This window comes from Aquarana catesbeiana, linkage group LG01 (assembly GCF_042186555.1).
Source record: "Aquarana catesbeiana isolate 2022-GZ linkage group LG01, ASM4218655v1, whole genome shotgun sequence".
NCBI classification, from domain to species: domain Eukaryota; kingdom Metazoa; phylum Chordata; class Amphibia; order Anura; family Ranidae; genus Aquarana; species Aquarana catesbeiana.
This window is the reverse complement of record NC_133324.1, coordinates 737,002,916-737,026,852: the sequence shown is the minus strand read 5'-3', so window position 1 is coordinate 737,026,852 and position 23,937 is coordinate 737,002,916. Positions and strand designations below refer to the sequence as shown.

The 23,937-nt window shown below is 43.3% G+C and overlaps 2 protein-coding genes across 2 annotated transcripts in view; one reads left to right on the top strand and one right to left on the bottom strand.

Moving 5' to 3' along the window:
• LRBA (LPS responsive beige-like anchor protein) overlaps positions 1-23,937 on the top strand; it is a 1,038,582-nt gene that overhangs the window by 641,606 nt on the left and 373,039 nt on the right. The gene's annotated exons all lie outside the window — the stretch shown is intronic.
• Positions 19,168-23,937, bottom strand: part of MAB21L2 (mab-21 like 2) — a 37,747-nt gene continuing 32,977 nt past the window's right edge. Inside the window, exon 2 of the mRNA XM_073604919.1 lies at positions 19,168-19,185. The gene's annotated coding sequence lies outside the window, so the exon portion shown is untranslated. The remainder of the gene's footprint in view (positions 19,186-23,937) is intronic.

The following is a 23,937-nucleotide window of genomic DNA, read 5'->3' as shown; positions in this document are numbered from 1 at the left end:
ATGAGCATGGTGCACTTTGAATTCTGCTAATATATGCCCAATATATTTATTTTTGAAATATCTCAGGGAAAGACAATTTAGTCATTTATTTATGTATTAACTTAGTCATATCTTTTAAATTATCACGGCACTTGTTTTTTGTGTACAAGTTTGGCCGATTTTGTTTCATTTTGGTGCTAGTAGCTTTATTTAGGTGGTATGTGCATGAATTTACACATTAAATTGCATTGCAACTCTAAACTCAGCCTCCCTATTCTGTACAGTAAAGCCTAGTACCCACCATTGAGTTGAAAAGAAAGACCGCTCTGGTCGGAGCTGCTTTACTAACAATCCGATGTTAGTACAGTGATCTTCCCTGCTATTCTGGTGTGTTCTAACGGGGGGTCGACTCCACCGCCAGAACACTCCAGTCAGCGCTCTCAGCCATTGGTGCTGATCGAGATCCGGTCTACTGCTGCTTTTCCAGCATGCTCGTGCGACAGAAGCCAGCCAAATGGTCGGCTTCTATCGGACTGGCTGCCATACATAGGGGCTGAATGTTGGCCGTGTTTTATTGAACTGGCCGATGTCACCCAACATTCGGCCCGTGTTTACTAGGCTTAAGAGTACTTGCTTTTATGTGTTACTGTAACGTTCTTGTGTTTGTTAAAATGGTTGTAAACTGGTATTTATTCTACTTTCTTAGAATGGATAGTGGCTTGCATAAGATTCCACCCACTTAGAGTTTGTCATACTGTGTAATTAAACCCTGGGATTAAACTGGGATTTAATCTGTTTTTTTATGTTGCTGATCTACACCAGATGGAAAAATAAACTTTTTTTTTTTTTTTTTTACATTTAAAAAACCCATACAAACTTTAGTACATAAGTATTCACTTATAATTTAAACCGTATTAAACACAAAAATTAAAATGTATTATACTTCCACATACCAGTTTTTTATACAGTATGTGGTAGCTACATTAGTTTTCCTTTTTTCCCTTTATTTTCCTTTATTTTTACCTGTTATCTGGCCAATACGTGTTATTTTTCAACTTAAGGCAAACCATTTAATACTGACAGGAGTTCTGTAACTGCTTAAAAAGTGTCCATCTGAATTTGCTAGTTCATCTAATTAAACCAACCAAGCTGTCTCAGATTGACAAGGATGCTGTCCAAAGGTGTCTCTGTTGCTCCCTCATTTAGAGTGGAGATGCTCTAAAGCTGGCCAAGCACACGTAGATTTTCAAGCAAGCATTTATATGAATACTTGTGCGAACATTTTACGACAATTCTCAATACATTACATGGTTTAACAAATGTTGTTTTGAAAGTACTTAAATCCTATATGGCATTGTTTAAAAGGCATGCTAGGAAACAAAACAGCAAAGGTGGAAAAGGGTTCCCTGGTCTGTTTTATATTTGGCCTTTTTCACATAAAATACTATAGGGTCTATTTATAAAAAAAATAGTTGGATGAATGCCACAAGTATTCACCCAGCCATCACAAATTCTGACCATATTTTGCTTAACATATTGATTTACTGTGATTGTCGGCTCCATCTGGGGGCCATAATGTGTGTTTTTTTTATTTCCCCTGAAATACCGCATTCAGGTAAATACCACATTATGCTCACTAGATGGAGCCAACGATTATGGGAAGTCAACATATTAAGCAAAATATGGTCAGAATTTGTGATAGCTGGGTGAATGCTTGTGCATTTGTCCAATACATTTTCTATAAATAGGTTTCAGAGTGTGGCAGAAAGCAGACACTGCTTATTGCCTTGACAACACAATCGCCACAGTAAGGCATATAGTAATGGTAGCAATAGGGGTGTTGCTAGGACTGTAAAAGACCTGGATTACCCTATGGAGAGTAATGATTTTGCTTGCTTTGCATTTCTTGCACCAACAGTGGGAAGGGCTTCAAGAGCCCTGGTTAAATCATTTGAGCCTACCCACTGTATACACAGCGCATATATGCAACAGCCTTTGCCTTTCAATTTTTAAAAGGTTGTGCTGAGATTTTTATGTATCTGATGAATACAGAGAGCGAACTCGGGCTTAGCCTAAAATAGTCAGGGACTGTTCAGTAATTAGCAACAGTTGAGACAATGAACACATTGGTCAGGAGTATGTAATAAACAATATAGTGAAGGCGCACAGATTAACGTACAGATTGCAGGGGTTAGGGGTGTATAACACACAGAGTGCAGGCTTTGTGAGCACTTAAAGCAAATGGTGCATATTTTTGTGATTCATCTTCATACATCTGCAAGCCTAAATCCCCCCTCCCAACACATATCCCACCCCAGGACAGATCTTTCCCCTAAGCCTAATGGTCAGGGCCATCTTTAATATTGATTGGACCCTGGGCAAACATTTTCTTGGGGCCCCCATGCAATTTCGCTCTCCACCTGCTCTGAGACATACAATAAATACTAGCTAGACTGTAAATCAGTTTACTGAATCAGATCAGACAGCGATTGTGATTGGTTGCCAGAGATTACAGCATGTCGTTACCGCTTACTGACACGTTGTTAGAGGTTACAGCATATCATTACCACTTACTGGCTGGTTGTTAAAGGTTACAGCACCCATTACGCCTCACTGATTAGTTGCTAGAGGTTACAGCACATGATTTCTGTTTGTTGATTGGTTGCTACAGGTTACTGCACATCATTACTGCTCACTGATTGGTTGCTAGAGGTTACAGCACATCATCTCCTCACTGCCTGCACACCATGGACTGGGGAGGTGAGCGGACCCATCAATAGACAGAAAACTCCTAGGGATCCTAGAACTCCTGGGATCAGTGGCAGTGCTGGGTGGAGATGAGGGTGTGATCAATGGCAAAGCTGATTTTTTTTTTTTTTTTTTTTACCGACTATCAATATAAAGAGGAGTTTCAACACTGGCCACCAATAAATTGGGGTTTACACTGACCACCAATATAAGGGGGGGCCTTCACACTGGCCACTAGCGTGAATGAAAGAATTCTACACCAAGCCCCATGTAATGAGAAGATTTACAGTGACCACCAGTGTAGCTGAGACATTTAGCCTGCATTCAAATTTGTGTGTGTCGGGAATGCATGCAAAATCGCTTTCCTGACACCACAGAAATGTGTTGCCCTTTAGCACAACGGTGCCATTAATTGAGATTTTGAAAAAGGGTTAGGGAATTTCTTACGCATTTCTAGTACATAGAGTAGCCCATTGAAATGAATAGGCTGCCCTACACGTGACCTACATCTTTATCCACCCTGTCAGCACACCTTTGCATCCTAAAACCCCTGCTAACCTCTGCACCCCAAACCTTCACCATCCTCTCCACTCCAACCCTCCCCTCCCCTCCTTTAACTCTACCTGCCTCCTCTGCTTATGTTTGCACCTACCTTTTTTACCTCTCTACATCCCCCGCCTTGCTCACCTCTACACCCCAAACTGTAATTCCTTTTCTGCCTACCTCTGCACACCCCACACTACCCTTCCCCCCACCAATTTGCTTACCTTTGCAGAACAGGCTGCTGTTAAGCTTAATGACCTTAGTTGCAGGCAGGACTTTTAAGCATGCCCCTTTGTCTCCCCAGTGGGCAGCATTCAGTATAGGTGATGGTGGATATGACCTCAGGGGACATGATATACATATGAATGCCACCTTTATTTACATATCAATGCTGTTGGCCACGGCTATTTACATAGAATATATGTAATGTAATTAAATGCTGCTGTTATTTACATATCAATGCAGGTTATTTACATGTAAACACGGTCTGCAGGTGAGTTGTCTGTACACAATAGGGCATAGCTGGGCAGCATTAGTAGCAGCACTTTACTCTGAGATATCGGGACACAGCAGAGGATTAAAATTTCAAGGGACAAGGGAATTTAAACCAGGATAGTTGGCGAGGATGAGGCAGCTGCTTTGGGCCCCACAACAAAGACAGGGCCCAGGGCAGCTGCCCCTTTTGTCCTGCCTCAGACGGCCCTGCTAATGGTATTTACTACAAATTCTTGCCTGCCATCTCCCTCACTGAACTTACTAAACCTTAGATCTAACATGGCAAGGGAGAGGATTCCTCCCCTTGACTTTTGTCATATGGCATGTCAGAGCCAGGGAGGGGCCTAGAGAAGCTCCCTTTGGCTTTGAATTACCCACAGCCACCCGTTGGGACACATGCTAGCCGCTGCACTGGCATACAGTCTGCATTGGGACCAGGGGCATGTGGTTTGGTTGCACAATGCTAGCGACACCCATGGAAAGCATCACATTGTAACCTGGGGATGCTGTTAATTTTCAGATTCTGTAAAGTTGGTCAGACAACTTCTCCCACTTCCGGGAGTCCGGGTCGCAGCGAATTATGCCATAGCTGGGCTCCCTTCTTCCCCCGCCGCCGGGCCAGAAGCAGAGCGCAGAGGTGCCTCACACATGCACATTACAAACCCGGCTTGAAGCCCTAATGCTACACTGCCGGGTTCCCTTACATTCAATGGCCGCTGAAGCACCCGACAGCTGATGGAAACATCAGCTGCGGTGCCGACATCGCTGGACTCCAGGACAGGTAAGCATCCTATTATTAAAAGTCAGCAGCTGCAGTATGTGTAGCTGCTGGCTTTTAATTTTTGCAGGGTTGGGCGGACCGCCTCTTTAAGTTATCAAAATTGCTGCTTTACCAGTAATCAGTAAGCAGCAGTTCCAGGATACAGATGCACAAAGGTGGTAGAGAGTTAAGATGACCATACACTAGTAGTTCATTTTTCAAATTTTTAGTTGGGTCAAATCGACAATGGCGAGAAAATTAGAGCAGAATGGAAATGTTTTCCTGAATGAACAGTGTAAGTGGTTTTCGTTACGTAAATTCCATTCGTTCCAAAATTAAATGTTAAAAGCAAGCATTTGAAGTATTTTCAAATTACATTTGCCAAGTCATCATACGTACTGAGAAATTTTGTACAAATGTTCATACTAAAATATATTGGTTTATAGCTGGGTTTACCCCAAAAAGGCTTGCAGCTGTTTTTCAGTGTTAAGTTCGTCAAAGATTTTGTCAGTGGCATTTTTACAGCATTTTTACAGCACATTTTTGTCCACTGATGAAAATCCAAAATGAAAATGGCAAGGAGGGACTTTTACCCTTATGAACTACCGTATTTATCGGCATACAACACAGTGTGTGCGTGTTATACGCCAATATTTGTTTTTACCAATGGGGGGCAGGGATTGGGTGGTTTGCCCTGGGTGCCACACATGGGGGGATGTCAGGCCAGCTTCCCCGCCTCTCCTGGCCCTGGGACAGCACTGCCAGCATAGTCTAAAATTAGGAAAAATCACCGCCAGCCCCTTCTCTTACACCGCTCCTCCTGTGTCACTTTCATTGTAAAACGAAGCTTCTAAATACCGAAATTGCTCCGTTCTTGTCGGCCTCTTTCCTCCTCTTTCCCCACCTCCTTCTTCTCCTCCTCCTCCTCCGGGTTTGCTTTAGATTGGAGGAGGAGAGTGGTCACATGACGATCCATGAAATGTCAGAGGAGAGCAGTCATGTGACCGGGTCAGTGAAAGAACAAAGCTATTGAGGTATTTAGAGACTTTGATTTACAATGAGAGTGACACAGGAGGAGCTGTGTATGAGAAAGAGCTGGCAGTGATTTATTCTTAACTTTAGAGTACACTGGCAGTGCTGTCCCAGGAGACTAGGGGTCTACTAGGAGTGCAGGGGGGCTGTGTATTGTGCAGAGGGTGGAAGGCTGTGTACTGTGGGGGGCTGCATCCTGTGCAGAGGGTGGGGGGCTGTGTCCTGTGCACATTCGATTTTAGTTAACTAAAATGATTTTATTAGAAAAAAATGTAGTGAAGGTTTTAGTCGACTAAAATTGGTCTAAAACTAAAATGCCATTTTAGTCCTAAGACTAAAATTATATTGAAATTTGCTGCCAAAATTAACACTGCTGTTTTTGCAGCCTCAATAGTGGTTTTGTTAAGAATTGGGGGGGGGGGGGATCAGTGCTGTTGTTATTTTTCATTAATAGTTGAGAAAAATACAAGGAAAACAACTTTGCACCTTTATGCCCTGTACACACGGTCGGATTTTCCAACGGAAAATGTGTGATAGGACCTTGTTGACGGAAATTCCGACCGTGTGTGGGCTCCATCACACTTTTTCCATCGGAATTTCTGACACACAAAGTTTGAGAGCGTGCTATAAAATTTTCCGACAACAAAAATCCGTTGTCGGAAATTCCAATTGTGTGTACAAAAATCCGACGCAGAAAGTGCCACGCATGCTCAGAATAAATAAAGAGACGAAAGCTATTGGCTACTGCCCCGTTTATAGTCCCGACGTACGTGTTTTACGTCACCGCGTTCAGAACGATCGGATTTTCCGACAACTTGTGTGAACGTGTATATGCAAGACAAGTTTAAGCCAACATCCGTCGGAAAAAAAATCCATGGATTTTGTTGTCGGAATGTCCGATCAATGTCCGACCGTGTGTACAGAACATTAGAGTATGTTGCATAAATTAAACAGTAAAAAGTCATATCTAGTTTAATTCCAGGTTTACCACTTTGAAATGCAACAAAGTCAGAAGGGGGTGAATTCTTGTCATATTAGTGCTGCACAAACGGTTGACTCTATAAAAATCCTGTATAATAATAATAATAATATTACTGCAAACTGACAGGCAGGGTGTCATTCTAAAAAAGACAGCTAAAACATATTCGCTCCTCAAATGGCCAGCAGCAAATTGTGGTGCTGGATGGTTTTGTTTTGTGGATATTCATCATCTCCAGAGACTGCTATAACAAAACTCACTAGTAACCTGTTGGCTGACATCCCAGGAATAGTCCTAAACACTGCTGCTTTCAACACTCTGGATCATCACTTCCTCATCCACGCACTATTCAGTCTATGCATATTTTTAGACACTGCCCTCTTTTGGATCTTCTGTGGACGTACTGAGAATTGGTCCAAAGTTTTATAACCTCAAACCCCTGGTTTACTGCTTGTTGTTTTATATGTTGTAGATTAGAACCTCTGCTCTTTTAACTTCCACACGTTTTAAGCAAGTAGTTTATTGGGTTTTAACGTCATTTGTCTTACTGGCTAGCATAGTTTATTTTACTACATTTTTGTATCTGTTTGGTCCTTGCAAAAAAAGTCAATTTTAAGAAGCGAATTGCTAAAAGCTTAACCCAGCTTATGAATGAGCTACAAATACCATTTTTTTTTTTTTGTTTCCGGACCTGTAAGCTTTTAGATGTGTTGATGCTTTTACCTCCTTTTGTGATGCTGTGCTCCCTGCATCTGGCTCCCAGGCCTTCTTTGAGGAAAGATTCCTCTATAATGGCATCTAATGTCTGCACCTGGTAGTATATATTGCCTTTGCCTGCTGAGCGCCCCTATATTAGCACATGCAGCACCTGCAATGTGTTTGTTTATATTAATGCAGGCAATATATACTGACAGGGTAAGTGCACATAGCATATGCATGTACGTAGTCGGTAAGGTTGAAAAAGCATCCAGTTCAACGTGTGTGCGTGCGTGTGGATGTGCTTATGTCAATAGTAAATTGTATAACCCTGTATGTTGTGATTGTTGAGATGCCCATCTAATAGTTTTTTGAAACTATCAACGCTTCCTGCTGATGCCACTGCTTGTGGAAGAGAATTCCAGATTCAGGTTAAACTGCTTCTCTTTCAATTTGTGAATGGCCACATGTCTTTTTTTAGACTCCCTTTCACTGAAAAGTTTTTTTCCCCTATGCTAGGGTCGCCAGTGCGATAATTTTGTATATCGCTATCATACCCCTTCTCAGGTGTTTCTTCTCCAGGGAGAGTAAGTTCAATGCTTGCAGTCTTTCTCTGTAGCTGAGATCCTCTAGTTCCTTTATTAGCTTTGTCACGCTTCTCTGAACTCTTTCCAGTTCCAGCACATCCTTCCTGAGGATCGGTACCTAGAACTGGACAACATACTCGAGATTCGGCCGGACCAGAGTCTTGTAGAGTGGGAGAATTATTATTTTATTTCTTGAGTAAATTCCCTTTTTAGTGCATGCTAATATTCTGTTGGCTTGCAGCAGCTTGGCATTGAATGCCATTGCTGAGTCTGTCATCTACCAGGACCCCCAGGTCCTTTTCTATCCTGGATTCCCCCAGAGGTTTTCCCCCTAGCGAGTAACTTGCGTTCGTATTTTTACCACCCAAATGCATTATCTTACATTTTTCAACATTAAACCTCATTTGCCATGTAGTTGCCCACCCCATTATTTTATTTAGGTCTTATTAGGTTTCCACATCCTGCGCAGAAGTTATTGCCCTGTTTAGCTTTGTATCATCTGAAAATACTAAGATTGAGCTAGTTATACAAACCTCCTATATCGATTATGAATAAGTTAAACAGAATTGGTCCCGGGAGAGATCCTTGGGGGAACCCACTGACCACACCGGACCATTTTGAGTACTCGCTATTTATCACCACCCTTTGGACTCGTCCCTGTAGCTAGTTTTCAATCCAGGTACATACCCTATGGTTCATGCCGACAGACCTCCAGTTTGTAAAATAAACGTTTGTGGGGAACTGTATCAAATGCCTTAGCAAAATCCAAATATATCACATCCACAGGCCTTCCTTTATCTAGATGGCAGCTCACTTCCTCATAGAATGTTAGATTGGTCTGGCTAGAACAATCCTTCATGAATCCATGCTGATTATTAATGATACTGTTTTCATTAGCAAAATCTTGGATATAATCCTTTATCCCCCCCAACAGCTTACAGACTATTGATGTTAGGCTGACTGGCCTGTAGTTTCAGGGATATATCTTGGCCCTTTTTTAAATATTGGTACCCCATGGGCCTTTCTCCAATCAGCTGGTACCATTCCAGTCAGTAAACTGTCCATAAAAATTAGGAACAATGGTCTAGCTATCGCCTGGCTGATTCTCAAGGATCCTCGGGTGTAAGCCATCTGGGCCCGGTGACCTATTTGTGTTAGATTTTTCAAGTCTATTTATGATACTGGCTTCTGTTAGCCATGAGGGTACATTCTGTGACGTGTTATAAGCATTACAGTCTTGGTTACTATATCCCCCTATTGTCTTCATGAAAAACAGGAGAAGAATGCTTTTAAAAACTTTGCCGCCTTCTCTTTTGTGACCAAATTCTCTTCATCATCCTTTATGGGGCCACTATGCTCTGGCCTCACTTTCTTACTGTTAATATTTTTAAAACGTTTCTTGGGATTTTTTTTTTTACTCTCCGCTATGTGACTTTCGTGGTCTATTTCAGCTGCTCTGATTGTGCTCTTACATTTCTTATTGCATTCTTTGTAGTGCTGGAATGCTGACAATGACCCCTCAGCCTTATATTTTTTGAAGGCCTTTTCTTAGCGCTTTTACATTTATTATCCATTGAAATACACTGGACGATACCTTTATTTTATATGTTCCTAAAGCACTTCCATTTTTTACTCCTGAGCATGATCTTTGTGACAGATGCTCTCCCTGCTCTTCTAATGAATCCCTTACCACCAGGATCTCTCTTACCTTACCCACACTCTCACTGAAAGAGTTTTTCCCCTGGCAGCTAGGGGCGTCGCTCTGCTCCAACAATGCCACTCCAATGACTGGTTTTCCAAACATCACGCAAAAGGGCGTACTTATTGGGATGTTCCAGCACGTTACTGGCCTTCCTCTCTACCCCACCTGTTACCCAACTTCTCTACTCTTGTGCCTGCACTCCTGCATCTCCACCCACCTCTGTGCTGGCCCCTACCAGTACCTGTCAGGTTAGTTCCAAACTCGCTTTCAGGTTGGGGATGCTTCACGATGTTGCCAGCTGCTTTCCTAGATTTAGGACTCTGGCTTCCAAGGAAGCAACCTGCTCACATTTCGCGCAGCACTATTTTCCCTCGATTGGATGCTCAAGGAACATGTAACAAGATGTGCACCGAGTCGCATTACCATACATGTTGGACATCGTACCAACTAATTTAATGGGGATACTCCTAGAGGATTAGGAGTTTTACTCTTCCCAATTAACTGTTAAACTCGCTTCCTGCCTCTAATTTATTCTATTTTTAATATACACGCTCCTTGGCCTCCTCTCCTACTGATCCCTTATCTCACGGCCCTCAGAGTCCTTGTACTCCCAGTTATATTTAGGGAACCTCGTGGTCCTCGCCAGTCAGTCGCGGTCCTCGCCAGTCAGTCGCGGTCCTCGCCAGTCAGTCGCGGTCCTCGCCAGTCAGTCGCGGTCCTCGCCAGTCAGTCGCGGTCCTCGCCAGTCAGTCGCGGTCCTCGCCAGTCAGTCGCGGTCCTCGCCAGTCATCCGGCAGTGCTCACAAGTCACTCACAGTACTCCCCTATTAGGTCTCACACTATGTTAATGCTGGACTTTTTTTTTTATGTGGAACATCACTATCACAACCAATGGAAAGCCCAGTAACTTTGCTAAGTGAATTCCCTCATTCCCTAAAGAAATACTGCTTTTATAAGCTTTGTGATGCATCCACTTGCCCACCTGACGCAGTACATATACTGCAATGGGGCGGCTCCTACAAGCACCGCCACATACCCATATGTTGCTGCCTGTTTCCAGGTTTTGGGCACTCGTGTGCACCCCCACTTGCTTACTCCCCTGTAATTTTACACAATAGGAGTCTGTCAGCAGATCCCAGCCAATGACTCTTGGCTGGGACCTGCTGACTGGATGTGTCCAATCACAGCCCAGAGCCCTGGGTTGACAATCAACACCGGGCTCTGAAAAGTAAAAATCGGCACACATTACTCATTAGGCGCATAATTAACCCCTTGATTGCCCCTAGATGTTAACCCCTGACAAGCCAATGTCATTAGTATAGTGACAGTGTATATGATTAGCACTGATCACTGCGTTAGTGTCACTGGAGATGTCAGTGGCAGTTAGTTCCCACAAAATGTCAGATTGCGTGCATCACAGTTCCACTATAAGTGATCGCCACCATTACTAGTATAAAAAAAAATCCTATATATATATCTATAGATACTCTCATATACACTATATTGTCAAAAGTTTTGCGACACCTGCCTTTAAACGCACATGAACTTTAACAACTTGCTTACTGGGCACTTGTACCCCCTTCCTGCCCAGGCCAATTTTCAGTTCTCACACTTTGAATGACAATTGTGTGGTCAGGCAACACTGTACCCAAATTAAATTGTTATAATTTTTTTCACACAAATAGAACTTTCTTTTGGTGGTATTTAATCACCACTGGGTTTTTTGTTTGTTGCTAAACAAACTAAAAAAGACCGAAAATTTTGAAAACAAAACATTTTTTATATCTTGTTATAAAATTTCGCAAACAGCTAATTTTTCTCCGCTGATGGGCGGCACTGATTAGCAGTACTGATGGGCCCTGATAGGTGGCACTGGTGGTCACTGATTGGCAGCACTGGTGATCACCAAAGGGACCGATGTCCCCCTAACAAAAGCCGGTTAACGGCTTTCTACTTTTCTTCATGCTGACAGCATGAACCATTAGCAAACTAAGGGTGGTTTCACACGAGTTGTCGGCGGTAAAGGGACGCTATTTTTAGCTGTGCTTTACCATCATTTTTGCGGAGGTTTTTGGCCGCTAGCAGGGCGCTGTTAACCCCGCTAGTGGCCAAAAAAGGGTTAAAACCACCCGAAAAGCTGCAGCGGCGCTTTCCATTCATTTCAATGGGCAGGAGCGGTATACACCGCTGAGTTTTTTTTTTACATCCTGCCAGCGCTTAGACTGCAGGGGAGCTGTTTTCCAGGCACTTTACAGGCGCTATTTTTAGCCCAAAAGCGACTGAGCAACGCCTCAGTGTGAAAGGGGTCTAAAGCAGAACTAAACTTTTATTTAACCACAACGTGATTTTGCTCTTCCGGGTCTGCAGCACGCACACCGCCAGCAACCAGCTCCTGCTATGATTGGACACAGCGGGAGCCAATCAGCGGGTCCGGCTGACCCGATGTCCACCGGGACCCGCTGATCGTTCCTGAGAGAGGCAGAACGGCGGTCTGCCTATGTAAGCATTCCTGCCAGTGTCATTAGTACAGTGACAATGCATATTTTTTAGCACTGATTAATGTAGTGTCACTGGTCCCCAAAAAATGTCAAAAGTGTAATATAGTGTCCAATTTGTCCACTGCAATGTCGCAGTCCCGCTATAAGTAGCTGATCGCCACCATTACTAGTAAAAAAAAAAAAAAAAAAATTCCATTAAAATATCCCATATTTTATAGCTATAACTTTTAAGAAAAATTAACTTGTCAGGCATTTTTTTTAATGCAAAAGACTCTGTATGCCTTTCGCAAAAATGTTTTGTTTTCTAAAAGTACACTGAATCACTCACAAACCCAGCATCTTCCAATGGTCAATGGACTGTGTGTTATCGTTGGTTCAGATGCAGACAGTACTAACCATACAGCAGGTTTATAGAGCTGTGTAGAGTTCTTTTTCTAGATCATATTTTCAGGTCTGGGTTTATATTTTTATTAGAACTATATTTATCTTAGAGCTTTCTCTAGATAAAAAGCTAAATTCAGAATAAATATGTAACTCATTGGAGACATGGGGTTGATTTACTAAAACTGGAGAGTGCAAAATCTGGTGCAGCTCTGCATAAAACCAGTAAACTTCCAGTTTTTTTTGTTAAAGTTTTAATTGAACAAGCTGAAGTTAGAAGCTGGCTACCATGCGCAGCTGCCTCAGATTTTGCACTCTCCAGTTTCCGTAATTTAGTCCCTTAGTATTCTAAGCTGGCTATACACTGATAGATTTTATTCTTTTAGCCTGTAGGTTGAACAAAGAAATGTAACAGATTCCTCCACCCACACTGTACATAGTGGATGTTTGAATTTTCCAGAGTGACTATTGTTTTCTCACAGTCAGCGCCAGCAGCTGTCAGAATACTCAAACACCCAGGCATCTAATTGGATGTGGCCATAAATTTCAGTCAGTTTTAGTCGTAATTTAGTCAGAATAAAAAAGCCTAATATAGGCAGTGGTGGCCTGTCCATAGGGGGCGCATGGGCGCCGCCCACCCAAGCTATTCACAAAAAAAGTGGTCACTTTAAGAGTGACCAGGCGCCCTATGGGAAGCTTCCCAGCTTGCAATCAGCTGATTGCAAGCTGGGACGCTGATTTGCCCGTGTTTAGGGAGTGTTCGGGGCGCAACTGATGCGCCCGCAAACACTCCCACTCTACAGTGATTTGTCTCTGACCTCTAGTGCTTTATTTCTATTGGCGAGGACGGTGGGCGGTGCTTTTTGCTTCACCACTTCGGGTTTCTGAACTCACTGTGATCGTGTGCTGTGGACAGCAAGGGGCCTGTTGGTATCTCACAGAACCGGGCTGGAGTTTTCACTTCACCTTCCTCGGGATCGCTGACCCTTCACAGCATGGGACTGAATTTCCCTGGAGCAGCCGGTAGCAGTGATGTCACGATCACTGAGTGTGTGGAAGGGGGGAATGGCCAGCCTCTGCCCTCTACATAGAGGATAGATAAGATTGTCAGAGTGAGGGATTTGGGAACAAGTGCCCTGTTTTTATAGAGAGGTGAGACAATGAAGCCAGCAAAGTGTGTGCAGCTTCCTTCTTAATCACTTTCTCCACTTTCCCCCTCTCCCTAACCTGCCTGCTTGGAATGTGTGGCTGTGCTGGAAGACTCATACCTGGCTGTGAGGTGACCATGAACCAAGTCCTTAGGAGGGGAGTGTGGGTTGTACATATCCATTGCCTGTGTGTGTGTGCTACACTGAGACATGGGAGAACACTGGCTACATGCTGAGACACCCCTCCCCCACTGTATACACAACATGTCGCAGTACACAGGGACCCTGATAGACAGTCCCTGACCTGGACACCAGTCCCTCTCCTTCACCAACTACTTTGTATGGCATTGTCCAGGTCCCTGTTTAAACACTTCAGCTTCGGAAGATTTACTTCATGACCAGGCCATTTTTTGCGATACGGCACTGTGTTACTTTAACTGGCAATTGCGCCGACATGCGACGCTGTATACAAATAAAATGTATGTCTTTTTTTTACCCACAAATCTAGCTTTTTTTTTGTGGTATTTCATCACCTCTGTGGTTTTTATTTTTTGCACTATAAACAAAAAAGGACCGAAAATTTTGAAAAAAAAAAAATTTTGTAATTTCTGCTATAAAACGTATCCAATAAAAAAATATCTAATTTCATAAATTTAGGCCAATATGTATTCTGCTACGTGTTTTTGGTAAAAAAAAAAACAATTTTTTAATTTTATTTTTGTAAATAGCTTGGGGGGGGGGCACCTGTGCGCCCCCTATGGATTGGCCACCACTGCCAGGGACACACCAATTCATTCCAGGGACACAACACTTCATTCCAGGCCTTGGCGTGGTCCTTTAACCACTTCAATACCAGGCACTTAGACACCTTCCCGCCCAGCCCAATTTTCACCTTTCAGCGCTGTTGCAATTTGAATGACAATTGCGCTGTCATGCTACACTGTACCCATACAAATTTTTTATCATTTTGTTCCCACAAATAGAGCTTTCTTTTGGTGGTATTTGATCACCTCTGCGGTTTTTATTTTTTGCGCAACAAATAAAAAAAGACCGAAAATTTCGAAAAAAACCAAGTTTTTCTTTGTTTCTGTTAAATTTTTTTGTAAATAAGTACGCTTTCTCCTTCAATGATGGGCACTGATACGGCGGCACAGATGGGCACTGATACGGCGGCATTGATGGGCACCGATGAGGTGGCACCAATGAGGTGGCACTGATGAGGTGGCACTAACGGGCACTGATGATGGGCACTGATAGGCGGCACTGATGGGCACTGATAGGTGGCACTGATAGGTGGCACTGGTATGCGGCACTGATGGGCACTCATAGGTGGCACCGATGGGCACACATAGGCGGCACTGATGGGCACTCGTAGGTGGCATTGATTGGTATATATGGGTGGTACTGATGGGTACGTATGTGTGGCACTGATGTGTAGCACTGATGGGCACTGATAGGTGGGCACTGGTGGGCACAGATGGGCACTGATGGGCACTGACAGGTGGCACTGATGGGCAATGACAGGTGGCACAGATGGGCAATGACAGGTGCCACAGATGGGCAATGACAGGTGGCACTGATAGAGCATTGCTGGGCAGATCTGGGCATATCATGGACATAATAGTGCCAATCAGTGCCCATTTGTGGGCACTGATTGGCACAGATTGGGCACATGTGGATGGCCATGGGGTACAACATACCTGGCCATCCACGTTGCCCCTTCCCTGATGGGCCTAGTGGCATCCCTGGTAGTCCAGTGGGGTGATCTAAGGGGGGGCTGCGCTAATAAACAATCAGCGCAGACCCCCCCTGCCAGGAGAGCCGCCGATCGGCTCTCCTCTACTTGCGTCTGTCAGACGCGAGTGAGGAAGAGCCGATCAAAGGCTCTTCCTATTGACAGCGTCCAATCACAGCTGATCACATGGTAAAGAGCCTCCGCCGGAGGCTTTTTACCAAGATCAGTGTAGCGGTGTGTCAGACTGACACACCGCTCCACCGATCGCCGCAATGCGTGCCCCCGGGGGCGCGCTGCGGCATGTTATCCTGCTGGACGTCATATGACGTCCAGTCAGGATAACACAACCACTTCCCGGACGTCAATCCGCTATAGGGCGGGCGGGAAGTGGTTAAAAAAAATATAAGACATTCACTAAAAACACTTTGGGAGTTTATTTACTAAAGGCAAACCCACTTTGCACTACAAGTGCACTTGGAAGTGCAGTCTCTGTAGATCTGAGGGGGACATGCAAGAAAAATAAAAAACAGCATTTTTGCTTGTATGTGATTGGATAAAATCAGTAGAGCTTCCCTTTTTCTTTTTCAGATCTTCCCCTCAGATCTACAGCAACTGCACTTCCAGTTGCACTTGTAGTGCAAAGTGGATTTGCCTTTAGTAAATCAACCCCATTGTGTGTCACGGTAGTGTCTTTTGCCCCACTTCATATCACTCCCCCACCACAGTAGTATCCTCTGCCATCTCCTTCCCCACAGCGGTGTTCTCTGCCTCCTTTCACATCACCCCCCTAGTAATATACTATGCCACCCTCACTGTAGTGTCCTCTGCCCCCCACCCCACATACACACATGGTAGTGTCTTCTGACCCCCCCAACAGTAGAGTCCTCTGCCCCCCCCATAGCAGTGTCCTTTGCCACCCCCCTTCTCTGTAGCGCTCTCCTCCCCAAGAAGTGTCCTCTGCACCCCACACACACAGTAGTGTCCTCTGCCCCCTCTGTAGTGCCCCACATAGCAGTGTCCTCTGCAGCCCCCCCCCCCCATACACACACACACAGTAGTGTCCCCTGCCTCCCTCTGTAGTGCCCCCACATAGCAGTGTCCTCTGCAGCCCCCCCCCATACACACACACACACACACACACAGTAGTGTCCCCTGCCTCCCTCTGTAGTGCCCCCCATAGTAGTGTTTTCTGCAGCTCTGCCCCCCTCTGTAGTGCCCCCCATAGCAGTGTCCTCTGCTGCCCCCTACCCTCTCCACAATAGTTTGCTCTGCCACCCCCACATCTCATATTGTTTGCGCTCTAACATAACAATATTTCCACTGTTCTCAGAAGGTTTAAAGTGATATTACTGTTTTGTTTTTTGGGGGAGCGGGGGTTTGTCAATTAGTCAAAACTTGCTTGGGCCCTCTTTAAATTTTGTGGATAACTGCCTGTCCAGGAGAGTCGTTTGAGCCTCTTGGTAACTGGGCTAACACAGGTTTTTTTTTGGAGAACAGGGAGCCTCTTTTGATTTACATTCAAACTTCCAATGAATTGTGATATCTAATTTTGGCTTTCAGCACCCTCTGTTTCAAGGGTCTGATTGATTTCAATCCTTTCAGTCTTCAGTTTTCTTCCATAAGTTTAGTAGGTCTTTTAAAGCCCTATAAAATTTTGTGAAAAAAACAAGTTTTTTAAATTATTTTTCCAAAACATTGTGCCAAAAAGTTACAAAAACTTGCCATGCTTGTTACTAAATGCCTTGGACTGTCTACTTTCCAAAAAAGGGACGTTTGGAGGATATTTGTGCTGTCCTGCCATTTTCGGGCCTCAAATGAGATTTTCAGATATATACCTTAGTTTGAGGACTAATTTTCCTACAGACTAAATAATATACACAGATTTGGGTTATTTTCACCAAAGAAATGTAGCGGTTACATTTTGGCATAGATTTATGAAGAAAGATTATTTATTTGCAAAATGTTATAGCAGAAAGAAGAAAACACTTTTTTTTTTCAATTTTGTTTTCCTTTTATTTAGCAAAAAATAACTCAGCAGTGAATAAATACCACGAAATGAAAGCTTATTGTGTGAAAAAAAATTATAAAGATTTCATATGGGTACAGTGTTGCATGACCATGCAATTGTCATTCAAAGTGTGACAGCGCTGAAAATTGGCCTGAGCAGGAAGGGGGTAAAAGTGTCCGGGAATGGAGTGGTTAATCTTCATCCTGGCATATCTTATGTGAACTCAGCCAAACGGTTTAAGATTCTTTGGTGACCTTAAAGCGTTTGTAAAGGTGTTTTTTTTTTTTTTTTAAATAACAAACATGTTATACTTACCTTCACTGTGCAGCTCGTTCTGCACAGAGTGGCCCCGAACCTCGTCTTCTGGGGTCCCTCGGCGGCTGTTTCAGCTCCTCCCCGCAAGCATTCACCACCTTAATGCGAGCTCCCTCGCACGGTGGTGAGTGCTTGTGGGCGCGCTCCCGTGATACAGCCGGCGGCTATAGCCGCTCACTGTATCACTCGGCCCCGCCCCCCGGCGCGCCGCGTCATCGGATGTGATTGACAGCAGCGCGAGCCAATGGCTGCGCTGCTTTCAATCCATCCACTGCAGCCAATCAGCGGCCAGGGTGAGCGGAGGAACAGATGTCGGGAACACGAAGCTGACTTTCGAGGCGTCAGGTAAGTAAAACGGGGGGGCTGGGGGCGGCGGTTCTGTCAGAAGTTTTTTCACCTTAATGCATAGAATGCATTAAGGTGAAAAAATTTTTACCTTTACAACCCCTTTAACCTTTTGTTCTGGGTATTTTCAAATCTGACCAGAAGCCTTTGCACAGAACAATTATACTTTCTCCACTACAGTCTAATTAAGCACAACCCTATTCCTTTAGCAGGAAAAAAGTTCCTGTTCTGGACATATTGCAGGGTATGGAAATTGTTAAATTTGGATTTTGTTTTATTTATTTTTATTTTGTGGGTGTTTTCTTTATTGTAGATGTAGATCTAATCACTAAAATGTATTTTATACCATGTTAGTGTCACTTCAGAAATAATATTTACAGCTTTAAAAAAAAATTATGGTGATACTTCCTTGAAGGTCCCGATTCAGAAACTTCCTATACAATGACAATGCACTCTCCTTTTGTTTCATTTGTGCTTCTGTGTTTTCACCCAGTTACATGGGTGATGGATAGGAGACTGCAAGTGTTTTTTTCAACACACATTATGCAGCCATGGACCACTGTTGTCAGTTTTGGAAACCCACCCTGAGAAATGTCATACATACATTATTGGAATGAACACATGTGGTGGCTACAAAAAAAGTTGCAGGAGGTCAGCAGCACCAATCTGTAGCAAAGGATAAAGAAAGGTGAACACAATCTACAGTAAAAAAAAAAAAAAATGTAGACCGCATTTAGCAAACTAAATGTTAGACAGTTAGACCTAGTTTACACTGTGGTTGGAAGTGGGGCAGTAAAATCAGTTGGTTGGGGTGCATTTTTACTGTGTACCTAAGCTGCAAAGGCAGGATCAGGGGGGGTACACACATGTCATGGTCCCCCCCCCCCAAGTCCTGTTTTGCAGGCAGTATCGCTCACAAAACCTGACCCATTCAGATAAATGGGGCCAAGCCGTAACTGCCTTCACTGCACACGCCTGTGGTGTGGGCCTTTAGTTAAAATAGGCATTGAGGAGGCATTTAGAGAGCTGTTGCAAGTGTAAACAATCCATTAGAGTTTACATTTATTTTAGCAATGTATCCAAAGTCGAATGTTTGTACACACACAAAGTTCAAAAACATCATTATGCATCAGTACAGTAGTCACATGTGTAGTTTGCCTTTGCAGATCTCTCCTTTTTGAGAATCTTAGTTCACTGGCGGTCATACTTTTGGCTTCAACATTTTTAGTCAAACCTGGAACAAATATAGAGAAAAATTATTCTTACATTTTCTGTTTCTGCGACTTTGGCTGAAGTCAAATAGTCAGGCAAATAGCATTTTGAGGAGGCCAGCAGTAATGTTCCCATACTTATTATAGGTGTGCTTAAAGTGCACCTATGCCCAGATTATGTACATTAAAGTCTTTGCTTATTCTTAATAATTAGTACAAATATACCCTTACTTACCTCTATAGGTATAGGCAGTGTGGAGAATTCTTCAGGTGGTATTCAACTATTTTGTCTGGCAGCAGGGACTTGTCAGCCTGACACTCTTCTAATAGCAGGTGCTTGCAAAGCTTAAAAAAAACAAAAAAAACTATAACCTAACTTCAGAGCAAACTGGGGCATTTTACAGGCCCCAGGGCCACACCCAGCCCTTTGGCTGTCCCTGTCCTTCCCGCAATGCCCCTACTATCGGCATGCCTCTCTGAGCCTGCTCAGCCTCTGAGATGACAGGCTCAGAGAAGCATTCTGACAGAGGTTCGTGTGGAGAGCTGCAAGCATTGTGCTTGTGTAACCTGGACTGACCAGCTCAGGCAGATAACTGGCATAACAGCAAGCTTTGGAATGAGAGAGTCAGAAGAGCTGATTGGTACAGTGGGGAGGCTCGGTTCTGGTGGGAGAGCCTCGAAACGTCTCTTAGCCAAGTGCATTGCCTGGGAGACATCCCGGCGCTGTCCAGCCACTCTGCTAACCGGCCAAGTTCTTTCTGTGCACGCAAGAGCTGAGCCTGCTTGCTGCAGACCCCAGGAGCTGTGCACCAGTTCTTTTACTCCAGGATCTGCAGAAATCCTCACTGTACCGATCTCGGGCGCTCTCCTTCCAGTGCTTGCAACTCTGCCAGTTATCTCCCTGAGCCTGTCAGTCACACATCAGCACTTAGAACAGCAGATCTGTAAATTAACCCCTGTGCCTTAAAGCTCCCTTTCTGCTTTTACCAGCCTGCCCTACACCAACATTGTCATCAGCAGAGGACTACTGCTTGTATTAATCATGAGTGTGCATATTATTTAATGGGCAGTTGTACCTAATATTTCTAGTGTCAGGTGTTTGTTTACTATATGTTTGCATACTTGCAAATCTTCCCAGGTCAAAAATTAGTATTGACCAGAATTAAGTTTAGCCTGTTGGTTCGGCCCTCCATAACAGTCCCAGTTTCTTATGTGGCCCCTTGAAACAAATAGATGCTGACCCCTGCTTTAGTCTTTGTTGTAATCTTTGAGGATGAATTATTCCAGTATTAGTAGCTACAGAGGTCGGTGATGGCTTGTTTTAAAGCTCTTTTACGGCTTGTTAACCACTTAAGCCCCGGACCTTTTGGCTGCCTAAAGACCAAAGGACTTTTTACAATTTGCCACTGCACTGCTTTAACTGGTAATTGCACGGTCATGCAATGTTGTACCCAAACGAAATTTGCGTCCTTTTTTTCCCACAAATAGAGCTTTCTTTTGATGGTATTTGATTGCCTCTGCGATATTTTTCATTTTTTGCAATATAAATGGAAAAAGAACGAAAATTTTGAAAAAAAAATATTTTCTACTTTTTGTTATAAGAAAAATCCAATAAACTCAATTTTAGTCATACATTTAGGCCAAAATTTATTCAGCCACATGTCTTTGGTAAAAAAAAATGTCATTAAGTGTATATTTATTGGTTTGCGCAAAAGTTATAGCGTCTACAAACTAGGTACGTTTTCTGGAATTTACACAGCTTTTAGTTTGACTGCCTATCTCATTTCTTGAGGTGCTAAAATGGCAGGGCAGTACAAACCCCCTCAAATGACCCCATTTTGGAAAGTAAACACCCCAAGGAAATTGCTGAGAGGCATGTTGAGCCCATTGAATATTTAATTTTTTTTGTCCTAAGTGATTGAATGACAAAAAAATAAAAACTTTTTTTTACAAAAAGGTGTCACTAAATGATATATTGCTCACACATGCCATGGTTATATGTGGAATTGCACCCCAAAATACGTTTTGCTACTTCTCATGAGTACGGGGATACCACGTGTGTGACTTTTTGGGAGCCTAGCCGCGTACGGAGCCCCGAAAACCAAGCACCGCCTTCAAGGGCGTAAATTTTTGACTCCTCTCTACCTGTCACAGTTTTGAAGGCCATAAAATGCCAAGATAGCACAACCCCCCCAAATGACCCCATTTTGGAAAGTAGAAATCCCAAGCTATTTGCTGAGAGGCATGTTGAGTCCGTGGAATGTTTTGCCACAAATTGCGGGAAAATGACAAACTTTTTGTTTTTTTTGCACAAAGTTGTCACTAAATGATATATTGCTCAAACATGCTATGGACAAATGTGGATTTACACCCCATAATACATTCTGCTCCTTCTGAGTACGGGGAAAACCACATGTGTGGGACTTTTTGTGAAACTAGCTGTGTACGGGGCCCCGAAATCCAAGCACCGCCTTCAGGATTTCTGAGGGCGTAAATTTTTGATTTCACTCCTCACTACCTATCACAGTTTCGAAGGCCGTAAAATGCCAAGATGGCACAACCCCCCCCCCCCAAATGACCCTATTTTGGAAAGTAGACACCCCAAGCTATTTGCTGAGAGGCATGGCGAGTATTTTGCAGCTTTGCAGATTTGTCTTTGAAAATGAAGAAAGATCAGAAAAATGTTTTTTTTTCTTTTTTCAATTTTCAAAACTTTGTGACAAAAAGTGAGATCTGCAAAATACTCACCATACCTCTCAGCAAATAGCTTGGGGTGTCTACTTTCAAAATGGGGTCATTTGGGGGAGGGTTGTGCCATCTGGGCATTCCATGGCCTCTGAAACTGTGATAGGCAGGAGTGAAATCAAAAATTTACACCCTTAGAAAGCTTGTAGGCAGTGCTTGGTTTTCGGGGTCCAGTAGGCGGCTAGGCTCCCAAAAAGTCTCACACATGTGGTATCCCCGTACTCAGGAGAAGACAGAATGTATTTTGGGGTGTAATTCCAGATATGCCCATGGCTTGTTTGAGCAATATATCATTTAGTGACAACTTTGTGCAAAAAAAAAATGTCTTTTTCCCGCAACTTTTGTCAAAATATAAAAAATTCCATGGACTCGGCATGCCTCTCAGTAAATAGCTTTGGGTGTCTACTTTCCAAAATGGGGTCATTTGGGGGGGTTTTGAACTGTCCTGGCATTTTATGTACAACATTTAGAAGCTTATGTCACACCCACTTTTCTAACCACTTGAAGACAAAGCCCTTTCTGACACTTTTTGTTTACATGAAAATTTTTTTTTTTTTTGGAAGAAAATTACTTTAAACCCCCAAACATTATATATTTTTTTAAAACAAAGGCCCTACAGATTAAAATGGTGGGTGTTTCTTTTTTTTTTTTTCACAGTGTTTGCACAGCGATTGTTCAAACGCATTTTTTTTGGAAACAAAGATGATCTTATGCCGAGTACATGGATACCAAACACGACATGCTTTAAAATTGCGCACAAACGTGCAGTGGCGACAAACTACATACATTTTTAAAAGCCTTTACAGGTTACCACTTTAGATTTACAGTGGAGGTCTACTGCTAAAATTACTGCGCTCGATTTGACCTCTGCGGTGATACCACACATGCATGGTGAAATTGCTGTTTACATTTGACGCCAGACCGACACTTGCATTCGCCTTTGCGCGAGAGCAGGGGGGGCAGGGGTGCTCTAGTTTTTTTTTTTTTGCTTTTTTATCTTATTTTTAAACTGTTCCTTTCATTTTTTTAAATAATTTTATTGTTATCCCAGGGAATGTAAATATCCCCTATGATCGCAAGATTGGTGTCATAAAATGCTTTCCCAATTTCCCAATGGCGCTGTTTACATCCGGTGAAATCTAAGTCATGAAATGCTCGTAGCTTCTGGTTTCTTAGGCCATAGAGATGATTGGAGCTGTTCTCATCTCTGATCAGCTCTATGGTCAGCTGGCGGAACCCCCGGCTGCATTCTCAGGTTCCCTGTTGGGACAGGAGAGCCAGAGAAAACCATGGAAGACGGTGGGAGGGCGGTGACATTACCTCCAACTGCTTGTAAAAGCAGTCTAGAGGCTAATTAGCCGCTAGGATTTCTCTTACATGAAAGCCGACCGCCGGCTGAAAAGAATGATACCAAGATGATGCCTAAACCCGCAGGCATTTTGGTATAACCACTCAAAGTCCAGCAACATGCCAGTACGTTGCTGGTCCTTGTTGGGCATACAGTCAGGTCCATAAATATTGGGACATCGACACAATTCTAATCTTTTTGGCTTTATACACCACCACAATGGATTTGAAATGACACAAACAAGATGTGCTTTAACTGCAGACTTTCATCAGGTGAACGGTGTAGGAATTACAACAGTTTGTATATGTTAAATGTATAAGATGGCTGCGCTTAGGACAGTAATTAGGTGTGCAGCCCCCCTGAAAGGAGCTTCCCTAGGGATTCTCCACCTAATTGCAAGTATGTCCATAATGGGGTGTGGCGCTACCTAATGAGTTATATGGGATGGGCAGCTGTATGGGGGGTGGGCTAGCTACTGTCTAAATTAGTGAGCGTGTCCCTCATATGCCCAAATTGTGTGATAGTTACAAAATAAATATTACCCAGTGAAAATTATAGATATCATCATTCAATTATTCCAAAGTGTAAGCTTCTCTGTGTGATAAAGTAAATCGTGATAGATACCGTGCAGATTAACATATGGTTCCTTCTAAAACTAAATAAGAGTGGAACTAGAAAACTA